The sequence below is a fragment of the Cebus imitator genome, unplaced genomic scaffold (genome assembly GCF_001604975.1).
Source record: "Cebus imitator isolate Cc_AM_T3 unplaced genomic scaffold, Cebus_imitator-1.0 Scaffold271, whole genome shotgun sequence".
Taxonomy (NCBI): domain Eukaryota; kingdom Metazoa; phylum Chordata; class Mammalia; order Primates; family Cebidae; genus Cebus; species Cebus imitator.
Window position 1 is genome coordinate 935,582 of NW_016107586.1, and position 8,911 is coordinate 944,492.

At 37.6% G+C, this 8,911-nt stretch overlaps 1 long non-coding RNA gene across 1 annotated transcript in view; it reads right to left on the minus strand.

Annotated features, from left to right (window-relative positions):
- Positions 1 to 5,274: 5,274 nt before the first annotated feature.
- LOC119467262 overlaps positions 5,275 to 8,911 on the minus strand; it is a 12,648-nt gene continuing 9,011 nt past the window's right edge. Inside the window, exons 2-3 of the long non-coding RNA XR_005195804.1 lie at positions 6,960 to 6,964; positions 5,275 to 5,285 (exon numbers count right to left, since the gene is read on the minus strand). This is a non-coding gene — a long non-coding RNA (uncharacterized LOC119467262). The remainder of the gene's footprint in view (positions 5,286 to 6,959; positions 6,965 to 8,911) is intronic.

The window sequence follows — 8,911 nt, forward strand, 5'->3', positions numbered from 1 at the left end:
GTGTTAACACTGAGAATAAAATTGAGGAAACTAGTCTGGCGATAACAGAAAATAAAGGAATTATCCCTCAAGGATGAAGGATTAGATCACCACGACATGTAAGCAACCTAGCCACTGAATTTCATCCTGAAGGTGAGGGAAATCTACAACAGGTATGTCAAGCCAAAAGGAAGCTGAGGAAATATTAATACAAGTAGAGAGTTTATTTGGGCCAAGTTTGAGGATTGCAACCCAAGAGCATAGATTCTCAGTATAGAGTCTTTTCAAAAACCTGAAAAGACTTACTGATTACCATCAGTTACAAATGGATTTTATTTTGTTTTTTGTAGTGACGAGGTTTCACTATGTTATCCAGGGGGGTTGCAAACTCCTGGCCTCAAATTATCCATCTTCCTACCATAGCCTCCCAAAGTGCTGGGACTGTAGGCATGAGTCACCCTGCCTGACCACAAGTCAATTTTTAAAGAAAACATAGGGACAGTTCCTGAGTAGTTGACTAAGAATTTACATTCAAATAACATAAGCTATTGATTAGCTATAGAATGTTTTTTGTATCACACATTGTAGGATTGTGAAGATAACAGGTGAGGCAGCTCCTCAGAACCAAAAAGACTTTAAACAATTGCCCCAGAGCATGAGGGAGAGGGCATGACTAAAGTCCTAGACTCTTGTCTCTCTGGGCCTTCAGAGTTCACATCACTTGGACGGCCCTGAGGTATTTTTATTTTCTCAGATGGTAAAGGAGAGGTATAATAAATATCAATTTTACTCTCAGAACTTAGTGTGGTAGGACAGCTGTATTGCATTCCATTAAACTGCATTTTTGTTGGGGTTTTTTTTCTACTCTTTTTAGAGATCCTTTCCAAGTTCACCTCTCTTTGCCAATGCCAGCACCTTCATAACAGGTCTTTATTGAATTTTCTTCCTTTCCTGTCTCAGTCTCCCTACTTTTATTGCTTCTGTTTGGAATTATTTTCCAAAGAAACTGTCACAAATTAAGTCTTTATCTCGGGTTCTACTCTTGGCAAAATCCAAATCAAGGCAAGCACTATTTTTATACATTTTATAAACACATATACTTTTGAATGTAATACCTACATAATATGATTTTTAAGTAAAATTATATTTTGGAAAAAAATACTGTGCTTATGGCAAGTTGCTTCTGTCTTGACAAAGTCAACCTTAAATTTTCCCTCAGCTCCATCAGACTTTAGACCCCTTCTCTCCAAGTCTCAAGGCCCCTGAACTCCCTTTCCTTAAGTTAGAAAACTTGTAATTGCAAACTCTTTATTTGCCCCTTTGAGATGTAAATCTTATTCCAGCCTCTGGCCAGTTTTACAACCCAGGAATGTCTTTCTGCAAGACCAGAAGCCATCCTTTGAAATGTAATCAACAAAGTAAATAGTGTCTCTTTCTCCTAATCTCTGAGGGAGCCTAAAAGCCTAAAGGTTATGGGTGTCTTGCTCCCAATTGTAAAAATATCTGATGCCATTAAGACAGGAGAAAGTTTACTATTCTTTTAGGTGTGGCCAATTAGCAAATACAAGTGGCATAAGATTGGGCCCCACCAGCTCTTAAAACCTCTCCAACCTCTTGTTTCAGCTTGGTTGAGTTCAGACTGAGTTCCGGTTTCTTCCTGCTATTGCATTAGTCTCAAATAAAGTCTTTCATAACCGTTTAACTTTGTCCAGTGCAAAGAAATCCCAATCTTCTACTATGAACAGGAACTGTCACATATTTTTTCTCCTACAAGACCCTGCACAAGGCCAGGGCACGGTGGCTCATGCCTATAATCCCAGCAGTTTGGGAGGCCGAGACGGGCAAATCACAAGGTCAGGAGATCAAGACTATCCTGGCCAACATGGTGAAACCCTGTCTCTACTAAAGATACAAAAATTAGCAGAGTGTTGTGGCCCATGCCTGTAATCCCAGCTACTTGGGAGGCTGAAACAGGAGAATCGATTGAACCTGGAGGCAGAGGTTGCAGTGAGCCGAGATTATGCCACTGCACTCCAGCCTGGCGACAGAGTAAAACTCCATCCAAAAAAGGAAGACCCTGAACAAAAGTCTGTTTACCATTATCTCTTCTCTGCCTATCTCAGCTCTTCCAAGCCTCAGTCTTACTGTAGCCAGAGTTACATGCCTGCATGCAACATTTCAATGCTAGGAAATCCCTTGTTCATGAGGTAAAGTTCAAAATTAGCATGATTTGCATAATTTTGCAAGATCTAACCCTACCTTGCCTTTCTAGAATCTTCAGTGATCATGCTCCATCTCAAAATATACACATGAAGAAAGTTGCACAAATATATTATCTTGGCACATACTGCTTTTTCCATCTGGAAAACTTTTCCTCTCCAATGTTCTTTTGAATCCCATCCTTTAGATCTCAATATTTCCTTTGAGAAGTTTTCTGAACTGCAAGTCTTAATTAGATGCTGTCTTATGTATCTCTGAACTTTTCCTATTTTTATTTTATTTATTTATTTATTTATTTATTTTTGAGACAGATTTTTCACTCTTGTCGCCCAGGCTGGAGTACAATGGCACAATCCAAAATCGGCTCACTGCAACCTCCACCTTCCAGATTCAAGCGATTCTCTTGCTTTAGGCTCCCAAGTAGCTGGGATTACAGGTGCCTGCCACCATGCACGACTATTTTTTGTATTTTTAGTAGAGATGGGGTTTCACCATGTTGGCCAGGCTGATCTCGAACGCATGACCTCAGGAGATCCACCCGCCTCAGTCTCCCAGAGTGCTGGGCTTAGAGGCAACTTTTCCTATTTTAGCACTTCATCTTTACTATTCCCTATGGGCTTATTTGTCTCCCAGCCACATCCACCCTTCTGTTCAAACTATGAGTATCCTACTGCCCAGCATATAGTAAGCACAAGATAAGTATTTGCCAAATGAATGATTAAGAACCTTCATTTTTTAAATCATAGTCACATGCTACCTTTGGCTGATTGATGTTTCATCTAATAGACAAGTCATCAAAAATAATAGAAGGAAGAAAAATAAGCTTCACTTGAGAAAACATATTTCCAGTCTGGAAGAAACAAATGAAGATTTGAGGAGGCTTTATTTTTATTTCATTCCTATGCTTTTCTAGAAATTATTGAAAACATTGACATTTACTTTCTGGTGTCTGATTTATGTAATTTTTCCTAATACAAGAAAAGGTGTTTCCCAAAGGAGAAATCACCCACTGAAGCAGAGGGCCAGGACTCACCTTTCTGATTTATAAGACCCTTGGAGGCTATGAATTCCACCTGCTAGTGAAGAAATCAATTTTTTTTTTTTTGGATACAGGAAAGAAAAAAAAATTCAGATCACAAAAACTTAAATCTATCAGAGCACTGGTTCCCATAAAGTGATAGGAAAGTCTTTGAAAACCATAGTAGCAATTAGTTAATGTCAGGTCATTAAAAATTACATGGCACATTCATATACCTATTTTTTTTAATGCTGTAACCAGATTGTGAGATTTACATTATCATTTACAGATAAGGAAATAGGGCTCAGGTAATCTGTAAGGCATGGCCTTAGGTCAACCAGAGGCTCTGGCAATGGCCTCCACTCTCTGACTGCTGTTTATTCAAAGGAGTTGTGACTGATCCTCTTCCTCCATCCAAAATCTACATGTCCATGATTAGGTTGTAAGAGAGGTGCCCACACTCATCCTCAGGTTGCCTGTGAGCAGATGTACTTGATATCCTCATAATGGCTCAGTTTAAGAAGTAGATGGCTCTTCCTCCCAATATGTGGAGAGTTTTTACCATCTGCCACAAGAAGCACACATATGGCCCCTCTGAAAGGCTGAAAGCAGCCTTCCACTTGGTGTCAGGTCAAATGATCATGCAGAATTGTTATAAAGATTGAGAGCCTTCAAAGGCCAATCCAGATTGCCACCATAACTTTTGTTTACAACAGCAATGGGTACCATAGGCAGAAAAGAAAGTACAGAGGTGGGAGAGAGATAAGCAACCCCACAGACACAAGGAAGAGTCATTTCTGATGTCATTAGGTTGTGGTTTTTTTGCTGATAAATGCTCATCATGGTGTGGAGTGGAGGCTGAGGAACTGCATCAGACTGTCATGAGTCACAAGCAGTGTGTTTTTTCACAAATTAGTGTATACTATGTACTTATACAGTCAGGAGAAACAGACATGACCAAAGATTGGGGAAATTATACACCCACAATTTGTGCTTGATGGATTTTTACCTCTTGTTTTACTTCATCTTCTTCCCTATCTCCTGCTTCCCACAAACCTCTGTTATATACAGGGTTTTTTTTTTTTTTTTTTGCATATTATTACTATATATCACTTACTGAGTTTTCATTTATGGGTACTCTGATAAATATTGTGTTTTGGTTTTTTATTAAATTCTCCGCAACACTGTGAAGTGATGTTAGTAAATCTCTCATCTCACAGAAAAGGAAATTGAGGCCCAGAATGTTAGAAAACTTGGCCAAGGCAACATAACTAGTAAATATTAGGAAAAGGCTTTGAACATGTATTAGACTCTTCAACACTCATGCAGTAATATTATCCAGAAGTTTCCTCTAAGATGACCAATTCCTGACTATGATATTACTTTGATTACAAGTGTATATATTTTGCTAACCAAATATGATTTGATTTTAATAGGCCATAATGACATTCCCTCCAAGAGATACATTTCTATTGGAGAAAATTTAGGCATTAAGGGCAAGAACAGTATCTATTTCCAGCACTAGGCATATTGATGCCTCTTCATATGGTGGAGATCTATGTTTCAAGTTGTGGTATGTGAAGTATTAATCACTCCAGTTGGATCTGGAATTGGAATGCTTATCTAGAGCTCAGCTCAGTACTGAGATGCACAATAACAAATTTTTTCTTTCTATCAGACAAACTTCCTGCAAACCTTTGCTGAATGTGTGAGGTGCTGGGTTAGGTGGTTTGGTAGACATACACGTGATTCATATAAAGAACTGGGAGCTCAGAACAAAAAATGAAATGTCTACATATATAATTTGCACAATATTGTAAATAAAAATGCTAAAAGGAAAGTTTAGATAAAGAATAGTGAACATTCAGGATAAGGTAACATTACTTTTGAAGTCACATTTGTAATGGATGAGAAAGTGATTTTAGAGCCACACAGACCTTTTGTAGGAAAAAAATCATGTCAAGTGAAACAAGTCACTTAATCTCATTGTGCTAGATGTTTTATCCATAAAATGAGGATTAAATTTATTTTTTTATGTTAGACATATCTGTTTTATAGATGTAGATATCTATACATATCCACACATACATTATAGTATGTGGCTTAAGGTAAGAACTCTGTAAATAATGTTTTACTTTCAGTGGTGGGATAAGAGAAGAGACCAGAGACAAATAGCAAAGTAAGGAGTCTGATAAGCTCAGGAGAGTTTGTCAGAGCCAAGATGTGTTTGTTAGACAGGAAGAAGGAGAGAGAATGAATCTAGGAAGAGTGAAAATCCTAAGTGATGCTAAGGGGAAAAAAATGCTGTGAGTTGGATTTTCAAGATAAGTCCTTTCTGCATTTGTTAGTACAAAGGTAAGTCAATTTGGAATGACAGTTTAGAACCAATTCAGAGAGGACACAGCAATAGACTAAAGAGTTTAGAAATATTCGTGAATATCTCAGAGACTCACGGAAGCCTCTGGGTGAAGCATAGGGATGTCACCTCATGATCATGTATATCCTTCTGGGAAACTATTTTTAAAAGCGAAGTCAATAACTGGTTAGAAGAGGAAAGTACTGTAGCCCAGGAGATCATGATAGTAGTCAGAGCATTGATCTAGGCAAAACTATTGAATGAGTAAATTTGGGAAATGACCTTGTCAATGAAATAATTAGGCCAGGATAAGATAGCTGTTGGGAAGAGTGGTGTAGTGCTCAGATCAAAGATGACACTGGCATTTTGATACTAAAAGATTGGGAATGTAGGGGGATGTTTAATAGAAAATTATTTTGGAATATACAGTAAGATAAGAGGAAATGATCTGTTTCGGGGTTTGAATTTTCAAGTTCCAGAGAAATTTTTTAAAGTAAGAGAAAGGCAGGAAAAAAAAACATCTTTTTAGCTTGGGAGAGAGGCTGAAGCTCTAAAAACAGGCTGTGTTTCTGATTTGCATAGAGGTCATAATAGAAGCTGTAGAGTTATGTGAGGAAATAATAAAAAGTGATTTATTTAGGGACAGGTCCATAGAGCCTGACATTGGAAATGCAGAAGGATAAAAGATTTGAGAGTGAAAATAATCTTAGAAGTCAGATGAAAAGCAAAAGATAGAACATGCTGGGAGCTAATGTAAGTGTAAATCAAGAGGGATTTTTAAAAGTTGGATAAAAACCAGAAATGATCAAGACACCCCAGATAGTCATCACATTTGGTGGGGACTAAACTTTACAGAGAACTATTACCGACTAATGATATACAAGGCAAATTATAGGATGCAGGAATAAGTGGGTGAAGAGTACATAGAAATAATTAGTATAGAACAATAGTTCTCAACTGGAGGTGATTTTTCTCCCAAGAGATATTTGGCACTATCTGGAGATGTACTTGGCTATCACAATGGCGGGGTAGGGTTCTGCTAGTGACACCTAGTGAGTAGAGCCCAATGATGGTGTCAATCATTCTATAACACACAAGACAGCCCCCCCAACCCTGACATCAAAGACTTATTTGGCCCCAATGTCAATAGTGCTGAGGCTAAGAAACTGGTATAGAATGAAGGGAGAGTTGTTGGGAGCTTGGGAGAACAAGATCAAAGATGACTCTCTTATTGTGCCATTAGGTAATGTTTGCAGGTGTAGGTGAAGGAAAAATTTTCAACTGAGAAGTTGAGGAAAGTAAGTGTTCAATTGAGAAGAGTTTTAATTGGTGGAATATTCCAGATGAGTTGGATATGAGATCAAATCAAGGACATGATTGGAGAACTTTGCCTTAAAGGGGTTTGCTTTCTCTAAATTGCCTAATCCAACAATATTTCAACAACACCTATCTGTTCACTGTTCACTCTTTTGACTATTATTTCCCTCACTTTCTTATTTTTCTTCTCATCCAACTTAAATTCTGTAGTCATCATTATAACCACTCTTGCAAACAACCATAACTTCCAGAACCTCTACTTTGTATATTACATTCAATATACTTTGTATATTACAATACCACCAAATATTAGTAAAATCCTATTGGTCCCACTTTTTACTTAGGATGTCAAATTTTAAAATGGGATCTTAACACTGTCCAACTTCTTATCCATAGAATGTTTACACTTCCACTTTCTGCAATGATTATTTTATAATTATCTCTTTAAACTTACTTTACCTGTTTACCTTCCTTAATCTCAGATGATGATGTAGCCCCAAACTTCACTTATAAAATAGGAACAGACAAAAATTTCTTAAGTTTCTATCACTAGTCTGTCACTTAACCTGCATCTACTCCCAAATCTCTGCCTCTCCTCTAGTTACAACAAAATAAATACCCTTACCCTCATCAAAGGCCAAGCCCTTTACTTGCTCCTGGTTCCCACCTCCTTGTATGTATATATACACATTATTACCTTCATGATACTCCTCATTATCTAAAATTTTCATATTAATAGATTTGTTTTTAAAAGTTTATCTTTTTATATTTAGAATTTAATTTCTAAAGAAGCAGATAATTTTCCTTTTTCCCCTCTGGCATCCCAAGAAGCTAGACCAGTATCTGGACAGAATAGGTTCTTATTTATGTGCTTAATGAAAAATATACCAAAAAAGGGAGAAGAAAATAATTACATATTTCTCTTCATTGGAAAGGAAGTCTGAAAGGATATATTTTCAGCACGATTAAAGTGGTAGATATTCAAATTATTTTACCTCTATTTTGGGACTGTGTCTTATTCATCTGAGTCCCTTCCAACTATGACAATGCCTAATTCACAATGGAAATGTATTCAATATATTTTTAAGGAACCAGAAAATCAGGGGATGTGGTCTTTTGCAGATGTCAGGATGGAAGCAGCAAAGTTAAAGCCTCAAAAATAAGGGCCATGGGTAACTGAGAGACCTCAGGTAAAGAAAATGCAGTTGAGTTGAATATCATGGATCTGTAATAAAGTCACAGCACCAGGAACCCTTAATGTACAAAGGTCATCAGTCTAGGAATACTTGACTATCTCCAAACAACCCAGCATGCTTGACATAAGGGAGCTCTTAATAAGGAGCTACAGCTTAAGGACAATATACTTTTTCCATTAACAATCTATAGTTCCCTTAACACCATTCATTTGAAAAGCCTTTAGAGTAAACAGAATCATCTTTGTCTCTGGAGTCAATCTCAGCCTAGTAATCATTTGCCATGTGCAGGACTAGAGGCGTCTGTGAGGTGTCTGTGTGTATCAGCATCAAGCATGGCCTTCACATATGTCCGCCCAAGAGTTGGCAGTAATTGGCATGTGGAGAGGAAGCACTGGCCCTAAAGACTGAACAGTCCCTTATCAAAAATGTACCTGCCAGACAAAATTGAGGCCTGGCTGCAAAAACTGGAAAGAAGAGAGCATGTTTTGTCTCTTGAAACATTTTCAAAAAGAGTAGAATTCTTAACAGTTGGCAAAGTTACCCCAGTATTATGAATTATTTGGACTCAAAGAACATTGAACTCGATAGAACAGTAGCTTGAAACTTTATGATTGTCATCTATTATAGACTGAATGTTTGTGCCCTTCAAATTCATATGTTGAAATAGTAACCCCCAATGTGATGATATTTGGAGGTCGGCCCTTAGAGAGATAATTAGGATTAGATTACACCATGAGGTTCAGGTCCACATGAATGGAATTCATACCCTTATAAAAAGAGAAGGAGACACAGGATCAATCTCTCTCTCTCTCTCTCTCTCTCTCT